Consider the following 22,110-nt stretch of genomic DNA (forward strand, 5'->3'; position numbering starts at 1 on the left):
ACAGCCTGGGCATCCGGCTCTGTCAGGGCACCCTACCCATAGAGCTGGTACAGAAGCTGTAGGAGGACCTGAGGTCACACACCAAGGTTTCCACCTAAGCACAGATTATTTCGGTGCAGGAAGTAGTTCACAAAACTGCCATTTGACAGATGCCCAGTAGCACTGGAGACTGCCATAGACTGAAAGTTTTTGTCCCCCCAGATTCATATGTTGAAATAGAATCCCCAATGTAATGGTATTTGGAGGTGGGGACTTTGGAAGGTGATTAGATCACAAAGGCAGAGCCCTCAAGGATGGCATTCATGCCCTTATAAAAGAGACCCCAGAGAGCTCCGTAACCCCTTCTGTCAAGTGAGGACACAATGAGAAGACTACCATCTATGAACAAAGAAGTGGGTCACCATCTATGTACCAGGAAGTAGGTCCCCACCAGACACCAGTTCTTGATCTTGGACTTCCCAGCCTCCATAACTGTGAGAAATTAATTTCTGTGGTTCATCATCCACCCAGTCCACACTATTTTTCTTATAGCAGTCCAAACAGCCAAAGTCTGATACACAGTCAAAATTATATTTATGCCCTATAACATTTCTAGTTTTCAATATGGCATCACAGAATTTGTTACAAGCTGTAACTATGATGTTGAAGAACCCAATTTTCATCCCAGCATAGAGCTGTGAAAACCAAGGAGATTGGAATTGCAGTATCCCATTGTTTGCAAAGTTCTTTTAGACCAGTTGTTTCTTGAAAGAAAATGCCATGCTTTTTAAACAGGAAAAGAGAGCAATGTGACGAACAACTATGGCAATAAGGTTAAATGTAATACTTAGTATCAATGAATTAGAGGCCCCTTTGTGTTCCCAGTTATTTAACACCTTGTGTGTGGGCTTCTCTTTGCTTTTATTGGAGGCAATGTCTCCATTAGGATCAGGCCATGCTTGTTGAGTACAGCAGAAAGCTGAACCACATGCATATGAACTCGTGTTCCAAAGGCTGATTACTGAGTTTTCAATACTCTGAAAAACAAATGAGAATTGCAGACTTAAAACTGAGAACCAAAATGTTAGCACAGATATTTTCCTACTATTTAAAAAATAAATCTTAGATATTATTAAGTATATCATTATATAATATAATATATTAATGTCTTAATAAAATTTATTAATATCTTAGATATTAGCTTGTTTATTGATATGTAAATAATCATCTATGCCCCTCCTTGAATTAGCCACCAGATATGATGATTTTGGATTGAGAAGTGTAATGATTTGGGGGTGGATAAGTAAAAGCATCCAAAGATGTAGTAAAAATTTTTATGCAAGTCCCAACCTTGCTACGAATGAGAAACGGACATCATGTTTGTATTTTGAACAACACTTTATATTGTTTTCTCTCTGAATGAACCCGTCTCAAAAACTATGGAAAATCAATGACTTGAACTTGGGCTTCCCTGGTGGCACAGTGGTTGAGAGTCCACCTGACAATGCAGGGGACATGGGTTTGAGCCTTGGTCTGGGGGGATCCCACATGCTGTGGAGCAACTGGGTCCGTGCACCGCAACTGCTGACCCTGCACTCTAGAGCCCGCGAGCTACAACTGCTGAGCCCGCGTGCCACAACTACTGAGGCCTGTGCGCCTAGAGCCACTGCTCTGCAACAGGAGAAGCCACTGCAGTGGGAAGCCGTGCACCACAAGGAAGAGTAGTCCCCAGTCTCTGCAACTAGAGAGGGCCTGTGTGCAGCAATGAAGACCCAACACAGCCAAAAATAAATAAATAAATTTATAAAGAATAAAAAGAAAATCAATGACTTGAACTTGATATTCCTACAAAAGAAGAGAAAATCACCTGGAAGTATTTTGAAGTCCCCTGAAATCACTAATAGCCTACTGCAACATCTGGCCAACTTACTGGAACAGTCACTGCCTAAGACACATCATCAGACTGTCAACATTTAAGCCGAGGCAGGGAGAAGTGCTAACCCACTGAGCCAATGACAGTTAATTGGTGTCAAAATGAGAAGAAAATTAAATAGGCGCCCACCATTCTCATACAGAAGTCTTATCTCTCAAAACAGAGTAAAGAAAACCAGAAAGGATAAACAATTAATTATTATAACATACAATGAAAGAGCAAATTTACCTTACTCTAAATCAGCAATAGGCAATTCTTTTCCTGTAAAACCCAGATAGCAATATTTTCAGCTTTGCAGCCATACAGTGTCTGTCACACTACCCCATTCTGCCATTGTAGCACAAAAGCAGTCAGAGACAATGCCGGAACACATGGCATGATACTGTTCCAATACAGCTGTTGGGTTCTCTCTCTCTCTCTCTCTCTCTCTCTCTCTCTTTTTTAAAACCTGGCAGCAGAATGGATTTGCCTAGGACCTTAGTTTGTCAACTTCTGTTTTAGGTTATAAGAAGACTTAATTGTTAGCAAAACCACATCAAGAGTATAGACAGTTTAACAAATATTTACCTGCAGTGAAGCCATCGAATTTCATAGCTATTTGTACCAATGGCAGAATCTCCAAACTTCTTGGAATAATAGCAATATAAAGTTTTAGCACCTAAATGTCAACCAAGATCTGCACTGAATAATATGGTAGCTACTAGCCACGTGCGACTATTTACATTTAAATATACATTAAATTAAATTAAATATAATTTAATTAAATACAAATCTAATATTGAATTTCTCAGTTGCACTAGCCACATTTCAAATGTTCAGTAGGTATGTATGGGTTATAGCTGCCACATTGGACAGCCCAGAATATAGGATATTTCTATCATGGTCAGAGTTTTATTGGATAGCACCGATCTAGATTACACAGATACAGGTTAGACAAACAGAGAAACTGAAGCTTAACTGTGGACTGTCTTGCTATAAGACACAGGGCAGTTCAATGGGAACGTCAGAAGCCGATCTGAGTTCTTCCATCTCCCAATATCTTGGGCATAATAGGAGATAATCAGTCAACAAAGAAAGAACAGCGCTCTGAATATACAATGGGTAGCAACTCCAGACAGAAGTAACGTCAGTTGAAGGCCAAGTTATTTAAAGATGCTATGGACCTACTCACCTGAGCCACCAGAATCTTGGTAAAGGCCATATGGATACAAATGTTTGTCTGTGAAAACATTTAGAAAAGCTCCTTGACATGGGAAATAGAGACAACAGAATTACGAAGATAATCTATTTAGTGAGTTTATATAAAAAGTGGGGTTTGTCTAATACTAATGTCAAATATTTCCCTTTGAAGGAGCAGAGAAACTCCCACCTAAGGGTGGATGAAATGGGATTGTTTCTGACCTGCTTTAAAAGGAGAGCTATCTGTTTCGCCTGTATTATTTAGGTTCTATGGGTCCCTTCTATCTGCCTCAGGCTGTTTGTGCTCAAGTTGGAGATTCTTTTTCTTGCTTAGCTGTCCTTATTCCCAGTCTCCACGTGTACATGTACTGAAAACTCACTGTTAAGATAATATCTGTAGTCCCTGGAGGTGTTGTTTCTACTAAATACCTACATCACTTCCCTTTTTACTCAGAAACGTCTTCTAGTACTTTCTTTTTGCATAGTTCTGCACTTTCAGCCTCAGTCATCTGAGTTTTCTCTTTATTGACTTCTGTATTCTGTTTTCACTCTGAAACCGGGGGAGCTCCATCAAACTCTATTCATTTTGGTAGAAAGAATCTCTTTCAAGCTAGGCTGGAGCCAAATGGTGGACCATCTGGAATACGACACTTTCTGCAGAGCACTGTCGGCACGTGCCTGGGATGTTGCTGTGTAACAACTTAATTGTTACTGCCCAGTGAGTTTTAGCACACACTCCTTGAAAAGCTTTTTCCTGCTGAACTATTATCTTCATCCCAACTATTAAAAAAAAGTGCTGACTTGCCATAAGACACCAAATAGTATGCAAACACCAAATGAGAGTCTTAGGTCGGGTTCCCTGGAAAAGACATTGAGGTTGATTAAGCTGGAGGCTGATCGGGGCTGCACCAGCGACAACTCTTGTCCAGAAGTGAGGGAGGCAGTAAGAGACAGAGGGAGACATTGAACTGAGATGCAAAAGAGGCTGCAGCTGAACCAGGAGGGGCTCTCCAAGAACAGGGATGGTCTTCAGTTATCCCAAAGTGAGGCAAAGGGGGAAGGTCTTTGTCTAGCTATTGGATTGGGTTCCCCCAGGAAGGAGGCATAAACTTAAGTGGGGCAGTCCCTTTGGTCAAGGGCAATTTCTAGAGAAGGAAGTAGCTTCCAGCACAGTTGTCAACACTCCCAGCAGCAGGGGGAATGTGTGTACCAGTCCTGAATAGGCATCTGAGCAGTGCCTCACAGCATCCACTATAATGAGGTGATGTAACAGGAGTTACTGGTACAAAGTAGGTGTTCAATAAATGTTTATTTAAAAAAAATCTACTTTGACTCATTTCAATGGAATTTTGTTTTGTTTTGGGCTCATCTCAAATCATGGAATCTTAGTCTGGGAAGATACCTTAAAGATTATTCAAACCAACCCAATGTAAGAATGCTTTCACAAATTTGCACAAAGCTGGTGGTACAAAGCAAACATTTGCTAGGTGCTATAGACTGAATATTTGTATCCTCACCATATTATGTTGAAACCTAATCCCCAACATGATGAAGTGTGGAGGTGAGGGCCTTTGGGCGGTTATTAGGTCTCTGCCTTCATGAATGAGACTTGTGCCCTTATGAAAGAGACCCCAAGGAGTTCCCTTGCCCTTTCTGATATGTGAGGACACAGTGAGAAGACTATGAACCAGGGAATTAGCTGCCGCCCGCCCCCCCCCCCCCCCCCCCCGCCCCAACGCAGACACCAATTCTGACTGTACCTTGATCTTGCACTTCCAGCTTCTGGAACTGTGAGAAATAAATTTCTGTTGTATATAAGCTACTCAATCTATGACATTTTGCTATAGTAGCCTGAACAGACTAATACGTTAGTTATGCGGATAAATATCATGTCCCTGATTAGTGCTTGAAATCCTCAAGGGATAAAGTCTATCTACATGATGCCACAACCAATATAAAACACTCGAAAGAAAATTGAAACTTTTGGTCTAACTATACATGTCTGGAGTATATGACATCAAAAATACTTCTTCATAGCTATAACAATAAATTACTTCATTTTTAGGTGTCTTTTCCTTTCCAACTATTTGACATTGTGTAGATAGTCTTTAGATTCTTTTTAAGGGTGTATGAAGCGAAGCTACATGAATTTTAATTTAGCCTATTGCAACTGGCATTGTATAAAGTAACAGATTTATGCCTAACAGAAGTTTTTAAATTACAATAAATTTCTTCAGCATATCATTTACATAAGGCACATCAGCCTGCTTATTGGTACTAAAACAGGAAGCAATATAGCAAATAGAAGTTGCTAAATATAGCCAAAGAAATAGGAAGACTCTATCTATAGAAATTTCGGCTGCATTTTTACTCCGGTTTAAAAATAATTCATACTAATTATTTTAAATAGATTACTGAGTTCATTTAAGTGATAAAAATGGACCTATTTTCAAATCAAGATTCTGTTTGAATAGATTAAAGCAAATAAATTTTGTCTGAATTTATCTAGTTGATCCAAAAGCAGATAAAGAAATGTATTTAAAAATCTGCCAATGTACGAATATAGCGATCTTATTATGTACTTAGAACTACCCTGAACTTATGGAGGATTCTGAAAATGCAGGAGGACACGACTGTGCAGAAATGTTGGGGAGTCAAATCTCATGCAGAGGAAGTAAAACCACAGTGTAAGTCTGAATAAAAGAACTATCGCTGCAGGATTAATACTGTGGTTTTGTTGGCTAGACAGGTTCATGGAGGCTTTTTCATCCTCAGAGGTATGATTCTTCCAGGGCCCACCTTAGAAGACTGGTACTTCTTTCAGAGATGCTCCATTTTTCAGCTCATTTCTAGAACTTCCTTAGGGAAATTGCCCTTACAACTTGTTTCATAGTATTTTACTATGTTTATTATTTGTCTTTGGGTTTAATCTTGGGAAAGGCCAAAGTAATAAATAAAATCAAATTTAGAAATAATTCTCGTGATCCAAACTAAGTTATAATTAATGAATAATTACCTTTTTTTTTTTCCTGGAATGGCTCATAGACTAGCCAATTCATTCACTTATACAATTTTATTTAAATTGAGGTATAATTGACATATAACATTCTGTAGTTTAGGGTGAACAATATGTTGATTTGAGACATTGATATATCATATAATATGTTGATATTGCATTGATACAATATGATGACAACAGTCACATTAGTTTACACGTCAATCATGTCACATAGTGATGGTCTCTTTTTTGTGGTCTTAGCAACTTTGAAGTATATAACACAGTGTTGTTGACTATTATCACTTTGCTGTGCATTAGAGCTCCGGAAATTATTCACCTTCTACTTGGAAGTTTGTGCCCTTTGACCAACAAGTAATCAATCTAAACTCTCTCCTTTTCTCTTCCATGGAAGTCACCCACATGAGGATCCCAACACTGGGCATTCAAAGACGCCCACCTAACCTTGGACAGATAAGTTGCAAAAGAGTGTTTAAGGAGGATTCTCTGATGAGGCACACTGGATAAAGGAAAGCACAGAGTCAAACAATTAGTTGGGGGTCCAAAATGAGATCTAAATTTGAAAAATATGTGGTTTTGCTTTACTCAAATCCCCTATATATTTGCCTCAATTCTCCATTTCAATTGTGGGTTCAGAAAAACTATCTGACTCAGAAATAAGGAGGATAATGAACAAGAAGTTAACCAAGAAGGAAGTTGAGAGAATGTGTAGATAATGCAAAATAGGGTCGCTAAAATACCACAGTAATTAGAATGGGAATAAATAAACATTCCAGAAGTCTCCAAAGGATTAATTTTTGACACAATTAATTTTATTTGCTCTGGAAACGTGAAGTGGATTTGGTCCTCATCTGGATGCAATTGAGTCTTCTCAATCCTAGGCTAGATAGCTATTTTTCTGCTGATTTTAATATGCTGCCAGTGCCAAAAGTCCTCTGGGTAAATATATCGGATTTATAAAAATGCCCAACAAAATCAAATTAACCAAACAATGTTGAATGAATGACTCACAAAATGTGACATTTTCACCGAATAAATATTTTTCGCTTTCCACTATATTTAGCTAAGGAAAAAAGAAAAAAAAAAGAAAAATTTCACACAGATCTAAATACTTTGTGAGTTTATTATGAACACATGTACAATGCAGTGTCAGAATTTTATACACAGGTAGGTGGCGTAGGTGACCGAAGGTTGGCGCTATTTAAACAATTCTCAAAATAGTTCTTTTTGGGCACTCCAAATTTTTTATACACTCTTCAGAGAGATTATCTGAAGGTTAAAACGCTATAGCATTTTGTTTAGAAAAGCAATGCATGACTCTCTGGTTAGATTGTAGAAAAAGTTTGGGAAACTGAAAATACGTTTTAAGTCTGTAGTTTACCAGCTTTTAAAAGAGGGTCCTTTAAAAAAAAGTATTCACATTTATCAAGGAAAATAGACCCAGTGTCTTGGGGGGAACCAAGAAGTGAGAGCTGGTGCTGGTGATGAGTTTTACAACAGACTGGAAAACGCTTGTATTAATAGTGATAGCTCAGGGAGGGGAAGCTGTTATTTTCATGTTGTTTAAACATGAATGGCTTGTTTCAATTACTTAAATCTCTGTGTCTATATTTATGTCAATATCATAATCTCTTGTTGATACACACATTGACTTCCAACTTCAACAGGCTTGTGTTACATGAAGCTCTGTGAAGTCCTAAGGAGTCATAGAAGTGGGACAGAGGTCCAGGTGGAGAAGGACCAAACAGAATACAGGTGCTATATTGGGGAGAGCTAAGAAAGGATGAGATTTATCTGGGTTGTATGATGAAGATGTTTAGGTAGACCAGAGAGATGCCTCAATTAAGAACCTGGAGAAGATTACTGTGGAAGATACACTGTTTTCTTGAAAACCAAAGCTATCGACCATCAGAGGATAATTTAATAAGGCTCTACAAATGGTCACAGGACATTATTTACCATCACAATCTTTTTCAGGGAAATTGCTTGAATATTTTCTGAGGACATTTCTGTGTAACTGAAAATTCAGAGCTGATTGTAAACATGTATACTCTAGACTCTGTTTATGGAAGTAGGTGGGATGTAGATTACTCTAACAGTGAAATGGGTACAACCTTTCCTTTTTTTCTCAATTTATTTACTTTTCTAATTGTTTGTTGCTGATATATGTAAATTAATTTGATTTTACACTGACCTTGATAAATTCACCTATTAATTTTAATAATTTATAAAACTCTTATTTGGCCAAGGAAAGAGTTGTATTTTCTTGGGATGATGTGGTCATCTGGGTAAAGTAACCCCATATTTGCTTTTGCCTTCTCTTTGTGCCCTGAATCACTTCCCCTTTCCCTTGCTTATGCATGGGATTGCATAATTTGATAAAGTGTTAGCATGTAAACTTTTCTTCAGGCTCTGTTTTCCAGGGAGCCCAGGCGAAAAGAGTCTTCAAAATTCCTTTTCTGTTTAATGCTTCCCAAGGCCCCTTCCAACTTTAATACACTTGCCCAAGGCCATAATGCTAGAAGGGCATGTAACTGAGAGCTAAACCAATCTGTCTGTCCGTTAGCTCCATATTCCCACTAGCCAAAACTTCACTCCAGGCATCTGTTCTTGCCCTGTTCTAGCCCCACTCCAAGAAGGCTTCCCTGTCTCTTCGTGAGAAACGTCTGAAGAAGGAGAGAAAAATAGAATTGCCTTTTCATCATGAACCGCTGTGGGCAGAACTTGTCTTCTGCTGCTCTACAAATGGAAATAAACACTCAGGAGTTAATCCTCAGAACAAATGGAGATCTTGCTACAGAATGTTTATTGACAAGCCATTTCCTATTTGAAATTCTTTCCTCTCTCGGTCTCCATCTTGCCATATACTGTTTCCTTTGCTAACTTCTCTAGGCATGTATAATTATTGTCTCCACCAACCCTATCCTCTGGTTTCAAAAATTACTCTGGGTGTTCAGTTCTAGCCCCACTCATATTGTTGGAAGTTTTCTCCATCTACTGCTTCTCCTCAAATCTCTTTAAAGCGCCCTTCTTAACCAGAAGACCACAAAGGCATTTTAAGTCTAATTAGATCAATGGATGCTCAGATTCTGTGTCTAACAGCTCTTTAATATTTGGATATTCTTCTTTCCCCAATGCATGGGTGCTCTGAAAATTGGCCATGAGTCCCTTTGGGGAAGGATTGGGGAAATGCCTACCTTTCACTCCACTTACCATGACTCCCCTTCAATGGCTCTGGGTCTGTGAATTAACTTAGATCTCGAAATAGGGTGAGGAAACTTGAATTTCCATTGTAGCTGTTGACATCATCCTTCAGTTCATCAGACTTTGATATTTTTTAATTACACCACTCAAGTAACACCATAGTTATCTAAACACTTCTTTGTCTTTTCTGACTTTTCCAAACATAGTTGCTGTAAATTCCTGTGGATAAAACATTGTGATTCCCATTCCCACTCCATCACCACTGTTAGAATAATTACATCTACTTTGCCTCAGACCAATAAGTGTTGTCATCTAGCCTAGTCACAGTGAGGAGTAGTAGGGACAGACCATTTAAAAAAAACAAAGATTCGTATTGAGAGAGACATGCTTCAGGTGAAGTCTTTGTACAATCTCCAGGCAAGGGGGGTTTGTTCTCCTCCGGCAGGTGGTAAGGGGACTTCTTTTGCTGACCAATAAAGTTCTGGTAATTGAGGGACAAAGATTATTAGACGTGTTGATCTACTGACATACACACACGGCTATATTTAAAGTAGATAACCAACAAGGACCTACTGTATAGCACAGGGAACACTGCTCAATGTTCTATAATAACCTAAATGGGAAAGGAACTTGAAAAAGAATAGGTACATGTATATGTATAACCAAATCACTTTGCTGTACACCTGAAACTAACACATTGTTAATCAACTGTACTCCAATATATTTCTGTAAGATCTTATGGAGAAACCCGAACGAACTTTTTGGCCAATCCAATAAAACAAAACTTTAAATAAAATAAAATTCCCCATTCTTACTCTTTATATCAGGTCTCAACTTCATTATGAAAGATCTATGGTGCGCGTTTAGTTTCCTTTGCAATTCTGCCATGCTGGTAATCGGATACTGGGCCTGATTTTCAATTTTCATCTTCTCTGTGTGAAGGAAGGGAACATTCACTTTAAAGCTGCCAGGGAGGCCCTCGGACTTTCGAAATGTGATTTAAGTTGGCAATTTGTTGCCCTAAGCCCATCATTTACTTCTTACAAGTCCTCTACTGGTAACAAAGTATCTTCCTTCTCACCACGATCTTTATTATTACAACATCCCTCTTACCAATCAAGAACAGAAGCCACATTGTCTCCTGATGCCCTGCTTTCCACTGACAGCACTTCAATTATCATTAGATGAAAGCTTTAGTTAACTGTTACTACTCCATTTGTCCTCCATATCATCTCCAGACAAAGTCATATCCCAAGGGACGGCTTTCATCTTAGCCTAGATGCCTACAATTAGGGTAGAACAAAGTTTGCCTTCCTATCTGGTGAAGCAAAAATGAGGGGAAAAAGCACAGGAGGAAACAAATTCAAGTGTGTGCATTACCAAGCTGGCCACAGCTTTACAGGAAAACATAGCTGGCTATGTGGGTATATGAAATGTCTCCAGTAAGGCACAATGGAACTCTTACCTCTCAGCACATTCCATTGGAGGTGGGGTGGGAAGATGAACAATGTATCAGCTGTGAAAAGGACACTCACAGCTGCTGCTTAGTTTACAGTCTAGGATGAAATAGAAGAGAAATGAGAAAATAAATAGATATACGGATTTAAAATGATTTCAAGGTTTTGCCTGACAACTTCAAAAATCTGATATATATGGTGTAAATATCTACCATTTTTGTGATTGGGTTTTATAAAGCCATATAGAAGACTGCTTTTTCAGTGACAATGGTACTTAATATGCCCAGAGATTGTTAACGTATAATGGAGATGGCATAACCTCTGATGAATAGTCTTAGAGATTTCAGTTTTCTGTGCTTTTGAATTTAACTCAGAGTCAGTTACAAGAGGCTTTCTCCTCTAATTGTTTCAGTAAGGAATATTTCCTTGAAAATACTGTTTAATATACCGTAGCAAAATTTCCACAACTTGACCTTGCTTTATGCTGTCTGATACCTTAAATATTCATGATTTTGTACCTGGGTACCTGAACTGACTGTACCTTCCAATATAAGTAGAAATGTACTTAGTGAGAAGGACAGTGCATAGCAAATACATACTGCATGGAAAAAACAGCTGTATTTTGGTTTATGAAATGTCTCAATTTATTTTTCAAATATTTTGGGTTAGATGAAACCCAACTAAGTTTTGCCAAGAACGTTTCCCCCTTAATTTTTGAAATCATGTGCAATTTTGCAGAAATTTACTCCATATGTTTCTGTTTCATTTACACTTAAATCACCAAAATATTGTTTTGTAAGATCTATTTGATGTCCAAGAAGCCATTTGAATTACTCCAATACAGTGTTTTTAAACTGAGATATTACTCTCATACCATAAAATTCACCCTTTTGAAGTGTATAATTCAGTACTTTTCAGTATTTTTTCAGAGTTGTGCGACCATTACCACTATCTAATTCCAAAACCCAATACAGGTTTTAAACATATTGCCTTAATCGGAAGCTGAACCGTAACGCTGGGAAATGCACAAACGCGCTGCATAGCGGAGTTTACCTTGAAGCTTCTTGACTGGAATTTGATGTGAGTTTTTTCTGTTAAAAAAAAAAAAGTGGGGGAGAGAGAGAGAGAGACTTGTGCCAGCCCTAATACCACAGTCATAAATCAGAAAAATCTGTATTAAACAAAGTGGCTGCAGGACTCAGGGGTTATCACAAGGATGGCCCAAGTTGAAAATTCTACTGCTTTACGGCTCAGACCCATCCCCTTACTGATGGTATTTTTGACAGATTTTTGACCTGGAAAATCTCAGACCACTGGGTTCTGATCACACAAATTTTGGCTCCAGAGTTCTCCTAGCTCGCAGTTACTACCACATCCAGCTAAGTCACTGCCAGAAAAATAAGAGACTACAGAAGGCTGACTTTGAAGACAGAATGTTCCCCTAGTGACCTCTGTGTATTGAATTTGGAACAGTCTGCTTAAGAAGCAGTGGGAATAGTGAGTCATAAAACTTAATTTGTTATCTCAGTGAGGCCCTCCAGATAGTATTTAAGGATATTGCTCTATCGGGTTCTTCAAGGATAAAATAGATTCCTGTTGAATACTAATATCCCTCTTTGTCAACATTAGTTCTCAATTAGGTATACTGGATTTAGAACATGGAAAAAAAAGAATATATATATATATAACAATACAGAAAACAAAATAGAATGACAGTGCATTTAGCCATATTTCCCAGCTTTTTTAGGAATCGTAACACCAAACTCTAGAAATTTGGTCTTCTATGACTCTCATTTCTTTATTCTACTCAAAATAAGTCATGCTAAATGAAAAAAAAATTTTTTTAGTACCATGTTATTTGCAGACATAATCAACCTGTGAGATTTTGGAGATTTTTCTTTATATTTAACACCCAGATTCCCATTTAAAAAATGGGAATTACAATAGGAACCCCACAAAATTAATGTAGAATAAATTAAATGATGACTTACATATGAAAAAGTGACCAGCATAGTACCTGGAACAGCAAAGGTAAATAATTATTTAATTGGAACTGAATCTGGGCTGATGAGTTGACCCATGATTAGACTAGAATTTATTTCTATATTTGTTCTTCCAGGATATAAATGAGTGCTTTAGTAGTCACTGTTCTTTTCTGTGAATGCACTGCTTCACTTGTAAAATAAACATAATGTTGTATAAAAAGTGGTTTGTGTGTTTTCTATTAAGTGTCTCAGAATGGAACCACCATTTATCATGATCACTGTGAACATGCAGTAAGAAGCTTATTCCAGTAAAGCCTAGCATTTTTAAAAATTAATTGACACAATATCTCATCAATTGTCCTCCTTTCTCATAATAAGCTAAGCAACAATTCTTGAACTCTACAAATCAGGCAAGTTTTGCTATATCCTGTTTTTTTCTTATGTCCCTAACTTGGCAGTACTTTTTGTCCGCATGACAACAAACTGTCTGGATGAAGAGTAAAATATTCAATCATCTAGATGTTTTGTCTACACAGTGCTACATGTTTTGATATTATGTAGACAAAACATCCAGATAATTGATTTTTTTTCCCATTTCATCCAGATGCTCTGGCATTATTTATACATAGCTCACATCTAGTTTACTATTCACTGAAACAGGAAGAGAACACAAACGTAAGAGGTGACATGAAAAATGTATCGGGCATTAGATCACAGGTGAGCATTTTCCTGCATGGGAATAATTCATTTCTTGAATATATATGGTATCCACTTTGCATTTTTGTGGTTCACGTATATGAAACATTACCTAGCAAAATATGGTTGGATATACACAATGTCTACGATACTGATTACAAATTATTTTGGATGAAGAGGAATAAAGAGGAAAGTTTGTTTTGAGTAAACAAATCCCTCGATGTCATGAATGTGGGAGATACTGATGGTTACCTACACAAATCATTCTGAACCATTTTCTCTCCCTTTCTGCCTTCCAGTACCAAGGCTGAAAAACCAGACACTTGATATCTTGGCCTCTCAGTAAGGGGTGGGTGGCCAAATGGCCTAATTTTTGACAATGAGGTCATAAGGGAAAGTGTGCCATGGGATTTCTGAGTGTGCCTCTTGATTAAAAGAACAGCTCCAAAGGAGAGTTTAATTAGTTCTGTTCCTTCTTTATTCTTTTCTTTGTCAAGTGTGGATATGATACTGGAGCTGCAGCAGCCATTTTGCAACCATAAGACAACAAGGATGGAAAACCAGCAAATAGTGGATAGGGTACAATGGACATAAGAAAGAATGGGTCCTTGATACCGTTGTTGAGTTGCGGCTCTATTCTTAGGCCTCCCATCTCCAAACTTTTTATTAAATAAAGAATCAATATCCTTATGCTTTAACTACTGTTATTCATGTATTTTGTTGCTTTCAACTGAGAACATTCCTATCTGGTAAAGTAATGCAGATATTATGTCCCTTTGACCCATAAAAAAACTGTAGCACAGATTGCTGAACTGACTTGTTTAATTTCACAACTGCAAAACTAATGTGAAAATAAAACTGGGGCCCAGGTCTCCTGGTTTAAATTGTTTTATGTTCTTGTCATCAGAATACACTTTCTGAAGGCACTAAATATTGACCAGCCAAATGCCCAGGACTTAAAACAAGTGAGATAAAATGTCACCAACTAATAAAGGTAACACTGAAAAACTGTTCAAAGATACTTAAATCAGCGTAATGGATTCCTCTAATTTGCTACACATGGGGCATATCACAGCAGCTTTCGAGATTTTAAAAACTGTAGGGATTCAGAATCAGAATTCAATATTCTAACACTTGGTTTCAACACAATAATCTCTGGGTCCTGTTTTAGTGTCAATGCAACATGTTGAATGGGAGAAAAAAAACATGGGTTTTGAGAGCCAGACCTGTATTCAACTCCCACCTCCGTACTTGCCAGACATGAAATCTAAGGATTGGTACTTACCTGGTCAGTTTCCTCATCTGTAATACTGTGCCAATCCAATGCACCTCTTCAGTTCTTGTGAGGATTAAATGAGATAATACATGCATAGCCCCTACGTCAGTGCATGGCAAATAATTACAATTTAATTAGTAGTAGCTATTATTATTACTAGCAAATTAAGAAAATAACAGATCTAGATGATATAAATGCCCTGATCAAAGTCGCTGTTCGCTATTCAAGTGGCCTTCTGAAGTATGGTCGTGATGACAGTAGATATAACTCCTGATGGTAGAGCTGGGCAAAGGTGTAACTGTGATGCCCCAAGATGTACTAATTTAACATTAGTTGACTGTGGCTTGTGGCACTTCCATCACGTAAAACGTTCAGGTGAACATTGGGAATCATCTGATTATTTGGTTCTCTTGTTGTATGAAAGATCCAAGTGAGTCATCAGACTACCTGAAAGATAAATTTTGGTTTTCATAGATATACTCAACACGGTGAATAACTTATTCCGATCTACATTTAACAAGCCTCTTGTCAAAGCACCTTGGTGGTTTATAACCTGAAAAAGGAAATTAAAGTAATAACAGTGAGCCAAGTGCCATGACTTGTCACACATACACACACTGATTTCTACATTTGAAAGGGCTCTTGCTACAGTAAATTTAGCTTACTGTGTGTTTTCACAAAATAACAATTACCCGGGAAGTTCTTTCTGTCTTGAATTCTCAAATGCTAAATAAAACCTTGGGCTCTTGGCTGAAAGGTAGAACCTGCCATTCAAATCGATTCCCAACACAGGGAGTGCAGCTGGAGTTAGAGGACTCTAAGCCCAGCTCCATTATTTTTGCATCACATAATATTTTCTATAAACCTGGCCGAGGCCCACAAAGTAAAGACAGTTGGTTTTTAGGAATCAGCCTTGATTTTCTGCTTGGGACAGTGAATACCAGGAATCCATTCCTAATGAAAAGCAAACAGAGAATCACTACTTTCCCCCATACATTCCTTACATAGTTATACTTGAACGTATTCTGTGGAGACAGTTTTTTCTACAAGTTCTACATGCAGAGGGTGTGCACAGGAAAGCCTCATCTGGAGGGCTGGAGCTAGAATAACTAACTGGAAGTTAACTCTTGTGTGCTCATGAAGCCCTTGAACCTGCACTTCCTCTGCCTTCTCAGAGGTGTCCTGTCCAGATGCATCTTCAATCAAGGACCAGTCAAGTCAACTTTGACTACTCCTTGGGATTTGGAGAGTCACACTGCTCCTGATACTGTCGGCCTGGACCTAATATATTCCTATATAATTCTACATTGATTTTCACTGTATTCTTATGGATACAGAGGTAGTTCATCCTCTTCGATGGCTAGGCAAACTCGTGATTCCAAGGTAGTCTAGTTGTAATGGAAGAAGTCCCTGAGTCAGGGCCAAAGCCTCAACTCTTATTTGTTATGCAACTATTTTCCAGCTAGCTCACGTCTAGAAGTTGCAGATTCCTCATGTCTAAAAGGGCAACAGTGGCTGCCCAGCAGGTAACCAAGTTCTGGTGAGAGGTATTGTCTAAAAACACCTGCAACAATGTCAAGAACCATATGAATGGGAGGTATTATGGAATGCAAAGACATTCTAAAAACAGTTTTAAAACAAGATTTTCAGGGTATTTATGTAAAATTTTATTCTTTTTAATTAAACTTTTTATTTTGAGATGTTTGAAGATGATTCACATGAAGTTGTTAGAAATAAGAGAGAAACCCTGTGTACCCTTAACCCACTTTCTCCCTGGGTAGGCAGCTCAGGCTACCATGACAAAATATAATTGAGTGGTTTAAACAACAGAAATTGTGCTCTCATCATCTGGAGGCTAGAAGTTCAAAATCAAGATGCCAGTATGGTTGGTTTCTGCTTAATATTTCTTTTCTTTTAGCCCTTGAAAAACACTGTGGCACTTCCTTCTGGCTTCCGCGATATCTGGTCAGAGAAATCCATTGTCATTTGAATTATTTTTCCCCTGTAGAAAAGGTATCATTTCCTTATTCACTGCTTTACAGGCGTTGTCTTTGTCTCTAGTTTGCAGAAATTTGACTCTACCATTTCTTGGTGTGGATTTCTTTGAGTTTATCTTGTTTGGGTTCTACTCAGTTTCTTGAATCTGTATTTTATGTCTTTTGCTAAATTTGTGAAGTTTTCCACCATCATTTCTTTCAGTACTTTTTCAGCCCTCTTTCCTGCCTATCTCTATCTATCTATCTGCCTAGAGAGATTTTAAGGAGTTGACACACATATTTGTGGAGGTTTTGCAAATCCAGAATCTGCAGGGTACCCAGGCAAGAGTTGCAGCTCAAATCCAAAGTTGTTTGCTGGCAGAATTCCCTGTTTATCAGGGGAGGTGATTTTTTTTTTCTATTAAGACCTTCAAATGATTGCATGCAGCCCACTCACATTATGGGGAGTAATTTGCTTCACTCAAAGTCTACTGATTTAAATGTTAATCTTATCTAAAAAATACCTTCACAAAAATATCTAAAATAATGTTTGACAAGTGATCTGGATACTACGGCTTAGGCAAGTAGCCACATACGATAAATTATGACAGTCTCCCAGGTCTCTGCGGCTTTGTTCATTTCCTTTTTTCAGTGTGTTTTATCCTTGTTGATGTTCAGATTGAGTAATTCCTATTGTTCTATCATCCTTTTATGCCTCCTTTTCCCTGTTCCCTCCATTCTGCTCCTCATCTGGTCCTCTGAGTTTTTAATTTCTGTTATGGTATTTTTAGTTCTAAATTTCCATTTAGGTATTCTTTGTATTTTCTACTTCTTTGCTGAGGATCTGTATTTTTTATTTGTTTCAATCATGTTCATAATTGTTCATCGATGCATTTGTATGATGACTGCTTTAAACCTTGGACAGATAATTCTAGTATCTACCATCTTGGTGTTGGCATCTATTGATTGTCTTTTTATTCAGCTTGAGATCCTCCTGACTCTCAGTATGATGAGTAATTTTTCTATTGAAATCTGGACATTTGGGGGACTGCGTTATGAAAGTCTGGATTATTTATTTATTTACTTATTTATTCTTTTTGTGTGTGTGTGGTACGCGGGCCTCTTACTGTTGTGGCCTCTCCCGTTGCGGAGCACAGGCTCTGGACGCGCAGGCTCAGAGGACATGGCTCACGGGCGCAGCCGCTCTGCGGCATGTGGGATCCTCCCAGACCGGGGCACGAACCCGTGTCCCCTGCATCGGCAGGCGGACTCTCAACCACTGCGCCACCAGGGAAGCCCGAAAGTCTGGATTATTTAAACCTCTTGTTTTAGCTGCTTTCTCTGGCACCACTCTTGAAGGAGAAATGAGGAGGAGACTGCCTCATTACTTCTGGGTGGGAACAGACAGCCAGGTTCCCTTCTTTGATACTGAGGGGAGAGGAAGCTTGTTAGTGCTGGGCAGCTGTGGGAATTTTCACTCCCAGCTAAGTATCTTAACTTGGCTGGAGGAATAGGAAGGTCCAGTACTCTCCCCACTTGGCCTCTAATGATCCCATGCTGAGCAGGGGTGAGAGTTCTGACTCTCTACTCAGCCTCCTCTGACATCACTCCAGCTGGGTGGTGGAAGGCCCCTCATTACTACTGGGTTTGATAAAATTCAGCCTCCTACTTAGCCTTCTCTGAAACTACCCCAGCAGGAGTTTGGGGCATCTCGTTAAGGCCTGGTGAGGATGGAAGTCTAGGCTCCCCACTCACACTTTGCTGGTGAGAGACTCCCCACTTTCTGGTCTTTTGGCAGAGAAAGTGGGATTTGGGGGTTGTTGTCTGTATCCTTTGGTGTTTACAGGTTTCTGACTTCTTCACTTCCAATTGGGATGTACAAGGCAAGAGGACACCTCTATATTGGTCCTTAGATCCTGAGATCCCACCCTGACCACCACCTTCTCTCTATCTTTCAAAGTATTCTTACATTTATTTTATATCTTATATTTAATTGTACTTAGGAGGTGAAGTAGGGAAAAGTATACTTACTTCATATTCCTGGAAGCAGAAAATATAAAAACTCACTTTTAATGAAGAGAGGTAAGAGGGTAAATGATATAAAGTATCAGTTTAATATTATAAGTACAAAGGGACTATGGCTTGCCACTAAGCTAGAAATCATAAAAGCAGGTCTTAACCAAACTTTCTTAATAGAATTACAGTTTGACTTTGGGATTCCACTGAATTCCCATCTCAAGTTTTCTCACAAATATTTTAAGTGTTTGATAGTAGTTGTATCTTTAGTTTATGATGACATTTCAATTTATTCCTTCTAAATTGTGGTATAGGATAGGGAAAATATTTAGCACTGTGCTTCTTATCACTAATTCATACTTTCTCCGGGGGGAAGTGAGCTATTTGCCTTCCCTCCACATTCCTGGCCAGTTCCCAACTTTATCACCCATATTCATAAGCAAAAGAATTTAGGGTCACCTTGACTATATGTTTGCAATGAAGTCATAGCCTATACTAAGAGCCTTTCTTTTACCCTTTAAAATATGAATAAAACTTTGCATTTTTGTTTGTCAAAACTTGAATTCTGGAAGATGCTTTCATTTCCAAATCCTGAAATCTTGGAATAATTTTATCAGTGAAAAAAATGATAAATTACATAGAAAAGTTCAGGTCTGAATTTTCTTATTCATAAATTAAAGGTATTAAAATTAATTAATTATAAGGTCCCTGCCAATGGTAATCTTTCCACACTTGCAGTTGACACAGCACATTAGTGGCTCAAATGCAATTAGAACTCTCACATCCTGACTTCTATTAATCTGACAATTCTTATGTCCGACTGCTTCTCCCAGGACTCCTGTGAGAAAGTAGGTTTTACCATCATTTTGCTGGTGAAGAAACAAGTTCATTGACCTGTGTCACCTACTAAGTTATTAACTCATTAAAATTTCTAAGGCAACATAATTAGTAGCTGGCAGAACCAGGACTCACTCTCTTTAAGCATTCTAACTCCAAATGCAGTGTATGTTTGTTTGTTTTACTGCATCAAAGTTCCCTTTCTCGAACTGATGTCAAGTTCTGTTTCCTCTCAAAGGATAACACTGACAAAGTCCTAGAGAAAGTGTCCCAACTCTTCTCCTAATTTTGCTCTGACTATGCCATCTTCTTTCTTAATATCTTACAGTGACTTATATTTACATTTGAGATAAAGTCAAAGATCCTTATAGCCCTCATTAAAGCTCTTTATGAGGAGGTTTTTGTTTCTGCTTCTTCTCATGATACAGTAATGGTTTTCCCTTGAACAACTAGAAAACTGGACAGTATATATATTAGACAGTGGATTTCAGACATTGGACAAAAGGCAGTGCAGCACTGTGATTCCCAAGAAAATAAAAACAAATGAGGTGATCCATATAATGGCATCAGCTCACTATCTGGATAAAATTTTAGGGTGTAGCAAAGGGAAGAGGAACCCAAACAGAGCCAACCAGTCTTTCTGAGTTGGGAGGACAAAGTTTGGAGGCTTTGTCCCTTTCTTTTTTTTTTTTCCTCCTCCCCGCCCCTCCCCCCCCGGCTTTGTCCCTTTCATGGGGGCAGAGTTGGCTAGAATCTTCAGGAAAGAATGCCATAGAGGAGCGAATTCCGTAAAGAAAGGTCTGGATATTTGTGGAGATAATACCTTAACTATTTCACTGAGTATTGATCCCCATATGCAGGAGAGGAAAATACCCAAGGCTGGAGGGAAAAAAAAAAATCACTCACTGAAAAGCTATAGACAGAACAAATCCCAGAGTCCACACCGAGCTGAGAATAGGTCATGTGCCCACTGGCCAGAGTAGAAAGGCATGTAATAAATGACTGAGCAAGTAGAGTCCACAAAAAGGTATTGCCTTAACAGTGGGATGAAATCAGCCTTAAACTGCACGGTGCTCTGGCATGCCCTAACAAGGCAGAGATGCATGCCTCAAAGGAGCACGCTGATTTCAAATAATATTGAGTGTGAACTACAAAAAGTCAAAACTGTACAAAGAAAAATGAAGAAATCTAGCGTCCCAAACCAAACTGTAAACTTCATGATATCCTGCATCCCCCCCACGCCCGCCACCAAATATTATTAGATACGTGAGAAAACAGGAAACTATAACCTATAACCATAAGAAAAAAAATCCCATAGACACAGACACAGAAATGACAGAGATGACGGGACTAGCCAACAAGAAGAATGTTAAGACAATTATTGTAAATATGCTCCGTATGTTCAAGAAAGTAGAGAAGAAACATGATTATGATAAAGAAATGAAAGATTAAAACAAAATGAAAGGGAACTTATAAAGTTGAAAAATATAACATCTAAAATGGATAGTACACAGGATAGAATTAGATGAAATAGTCACTAACTTTTAAAAAATTAGTTATTTTGAAGACATAGTAATGGAAGCATCCAAAATGAAGTACAGAGAGAAAAAATAATAATTTCAGTGAGTCAGTGACTTGAGTGACAATATCAAACAGTTTAGTAAACATATAGTTGGAGTTCCAAAAGGAGAGAAGGAGAAACAGAAAAAAATGGGGAAATTAACAGTCAAAGTTTTACAGATTTGATGAAACATATAAAGCTACACATTCAAGAAGTTCAACAAACTCCTATAAAGGAATCATAAAGAAAATCATCCCAAGTGATATCATAATCAAATTCCTGGAAACCAATGAATAAAAGATAATTTCAAAAGCAGCCAGAAAGGAAGAGACCTGTTAAGTACAGAGGAACAAAGATAAGAATGACAGCATATTTCTTAGCAGAAAATAATGCAAGCCAGAAAACAATGGCAAAATGTCTTTGAAGAACAGGATCAAAAAATGTTAGCTGAAAATTCTATACTTGGCAAAAAGCTCTTTTAGAAATGAAGGCAAAACAAAAGCTTTTTTAGTTAAGCCAAAATTTAAAAAGTAATTTCCAGCAAGTCTGTACTATAAGACCTCTTAAGGAAAGTTTTTCAGTTAGGAGAAAAATAAGAGATGGAAATCTGAATCTAAAAAAAGGAATGAAGAGGCTTAGAGATTGTAAGTAAGTGGATAAATATAAAAGACATTTTTTTCTCATTTTAGTCTCTTTAGAAGAAAATTGTTCAAAACAAAAAAAAAAAACCCAATGTATTGTATGGTTCAAAACATACAAAGAAATGAAACGCATGATAAAAATAGCATAAAAGATCAGAGGGGAAATGGAAGAAGCCTGTTTCAAGATTCATTCGATGTATAAAGAATGATGTAACAGTACTGGAAGGCAGAATGTGGTATGTTAAAGATGTGTGTTGTAAACCTGAGGGTACCCACAAAAAATAAAAGCAATGAATTATACATAAAAAGCTAGTTGTAGAGATCAAATCTAATCATTAAATATATATAATTAAT

The 22,110-nt window shown here is 38.0% G+C and overlaps 1 long non-coding RNA gene across 7 annotated transcripts in view; it reads right to left on the bottom strand.

Moving 5' to 3' along the window:
• LOC137221149 (uncharacterized) overlaps window positions 1-22,110 on the bottom strand; it is a 62,657-nt gene that overhangs the window by 2,676 nt on the left and 37,871 nt on the right. For 4 of the 7 annotated variants that reach the window (XR_010941901.1, XR_010941896.1, XR_010941900.1 and 1 more), the window contains 4 exons: window positions 12,760-15,278; window positions 11,822-11,859; window positions 10,777-10,867; window positions 9,431-10,243 (listed from right to left, as the gene is read on the bottom strand). This is a non-coding gene — a long non-coding RNA (uncharacterized lncRNA). Of the gene's footprint in view, window positions 1-9,430; window positions 10,244-10,776; window positions 10,868-11,821; window positions 11,860-12,759; window positions 15,279-22,110 lie in introns of those variants that run through there. The other 3 variants (XR_010941898.1, XR_010941897.1, XR_010941902.1) reach the window with 3 other exon arrangements.

The sequence above is a fragment of the Pseudorca crassidens genome, chromosome 3, assembly GCF_039906515.1.
Source record: "Pseudorca crassidens isolate mPseCra1 chromosome 3, mPseCra1.hap1, whole genome shotgun sequence".
Taxonomy (NCBI): Eukaryota; Metazoa; Chordata; class Mammalia; order Artiodactyla; family Delphinidae; genus Pseudorca; species Pseudorca crassidens.